The 2651-nt window shown below is 43.5% G+C and overlaps 1 protein-coding gene across 3 annotated transcripts in view; it reads left to right on the top strand.

Moving 5' to 3' along the window:
• Positions 1 to 2651, top strand: part of DRC1 (dynein regulatory complex subunit 1) — a 38136-nt gene that overhangs the window by 17560 nt on the left and 17925 nt on the right. The gene's annotated exons all lie outside the window — the stretch shown is intronic.

Here is a 2651-nt window from a genome sequence, read left to right as displayed (position 1 = left end):
CAGAATGAAATTTACATGAAAGTTTGCATGCTAGAGCTTGCTTTTATAACTCACACATTCTCACTGTTATATTTTGTGGTTAGATAAGTTTGGGAAGTGCCATCTTAGTGATGAGGGCTTATTGCAAAGCTATGAGGAGGAGGAGGAGGTCCCTGGATGCAAGGCATCCGAGAAGATACCCTGGCACTCTCGGTCTTGGGCCCCCAGATAATCAGGCCCAGGGAAGCCCGGGACAGCTATTCATTATCATTCCAAATCCAGAGCAGCTCTGGTGGCTGTCCTTCTCTGTTTGTTCATACTTTCTAAGATTGTCACCGTCCAACGTGGAGCTTTTTTACCGGACTTTGTGCTGAGCCACCTCATAGACCATTGACCTCTCCCATGTCCAGGGCCGGTCACATTAGGAGTAATAAGGCTGGTTTCATTTGGAACATAGGGACACAAATCATTGTGACTTTGCAGAAAGCTGCAGAGAGTCCCTTTCCCTACCAGACATTTGGCCATCCTTAGAGGGGTACAGGGCTGAAAGCCACTCAGCCTGGGACTAGCTGGGATAATTGCACTTGAAATGAGCCTGCACTGTCAGCACCTCCATAGGCCCTGTGGGATGTTGTTCAAATCAGAAATTTTGAAGTTAAGTTTTGATCATGCTTAGGAAAAGTTGGGTGCAGCTCTCAGCGGCTCCCCTGCCCCACCCCAAGTACCCTGCCCAAGGGCTGGGCCTGCACCTAGAGCTTCTCAGCCTGCCCTATGCAATGCTCAGTGAAGACAGGTTGTGACCTGGGCACTTGCACATGTAGCCAGTGGGAGGGTGAACTATGAATTACTCTTTGCAAAGCAATTTATTGAGAGCCTTTGACCTAGTAATTTCACTTCTGAGAATCTGTCTTAAGGAAATAAACAAAATACCCTCCAAATTTTATATATAATTTTTCCCAGCATTATTTTATAATGAAAATTATCAATATAACATAAACGTACAAATGTAGAGAAATGAACATATCATACCTATTTCATATATGATAAATTACCATTAAAATTATGTTAATAAAACTTTACCAACATGGAAAATTCTTATGTTGTAATATTTTGTGAGGAAAGTTGTGTATGAAATTTTAGGTAGGGTTTGATCTCAACCATGTAAAGAACACTGGAAGGAACATGCCAATATGTTAACAGAAATTGCCTTGGGACGGTAAAATTATAGGTAATTTTTTCACCCCCTTCTATGTCTTCTTCTTTTTCCTTTACTGTACTTTCCGCATCTTCTACAATAAGCGAATATAACTTTCACAATCAGGAAAAGTTTTTACAAAGAAAAGCATATAACTGAAAAAAGTAAATAAAAATTTTACTAAACAAGTAGAGAAATTGAGAGGTACAATTAGTTATCATCCCAGTGACCAGTATGGTTCTTCACTGACCACCTGTTAAAGAATAGATGTTTCAGGACATCATCACTGATTCCCTTGGTTACGATGTGGGGAATGTGGAAATGACTCACCCTCTGATGCTGTGTCTGAGCCTTTTTTGTCTTTGGCATCACCTGGCCAGTTACCCTCCTTGAGGATGATTCAAAGAAGGGTAGTGATTGTTGCCTGGAATTCCTTTCTCTGTTGATTCCTTGGCAAAGGTCTGGTGGTGGGAGATGGGAAGGAGTCTTGATAGAACATGTTCAAACATATGTCATGTGTCTGCTTTATCAAGATCTCGTTACACTTAATTGCAGCCTCCTTCCTCCATTCCACTCAGGAGAGGCCGGAGCAGGCCTGTCTACCTGCTCTGCCTCCAGCTTTACCCCTCTCTGCTCTTTTTTTCACCACTGTCAAGAGTGATGTTTCTGCATGCCTGGACTGATCACTCCGTTCTCCTGCTGAGCATCTTCAGTGGCCTTCCATCGCCTTCAGGATAAAGTGTTAAATTCCTACCTTGGTCAGGCCCTGCTGCTCTTGGTAGGCCCTCAGCCTCATTTCTGATCATCCCCTGCCTCATACATCACATCTTAAACTGCCTGGGGTTTCCCCAGAGCACCTCTCTGCAGAACTCTCTCCTCTCAGGTGTCCACCCAGGTAACTCCTACCCATTCTCCAGGTCTCAGGCACGCTGATGTCATCTTTTCAGGGATGCCTGCCCTGGCCACAGAGCGCTCCTCTCATTGGTCCCGTACCATTCTGTGCTTACCCCTCTCTTGTCACCAGTGTTTGTTATCTGTCCCTCTTCTAGACAGGGCAGGACTGCGCCTTTTTCACCGACACCTAGTAAAGTGTCTGACTTATGTTAGGCACTCAATAAATATTTGCTGAATGAACGAATATAGCTAATGGAAATCCAAAAAGTAAGGATGATTGTGTCTTTCCTCCCTTAAAATGGACATGATTTGCTAAATACTAACACCTCCAACCGAAGGTCAGAGTGGGAACACTGTGAGTTTTTGTGGCAATATTAACTTTTATGGTATTTCTAGTGGGGCGCCAAAGGGTCTGGAGCTGAATGCCAGGGGGAGCTGGACTTGAAAGCTCTGTGATCTCTCTTAGGTTTTAGGTGTGTAGGATTTAGTTTGCAGCTGAACGATTTATATTTTTTCAGGTTGGCCTTTAATTTGCCTCTAATGATAGATTTTCTAAGAATTCAGGTGATGGCACTTGTCCTTA

Source organism: Pteropus vampyrus, unplaced genomic scaffold (genome assembly GCF_000151845.1).
Source record: "Pteropus vampyrus isolate Shadow unplaced genomic scaffold, Pvam_2.0 Scaffold28, whole genome shotgun sequence".
In the NCBI taxonomy this organism is placed as follows: Eukaryota; Metazoa; Chordata; class Mammalia; order Chiroptera; family Pteropodidae; genus Pteropus; species Pteropus vampyrus.
This window is presented reverse-complemented; position numbering and strand designations above follow the sequence as displayed.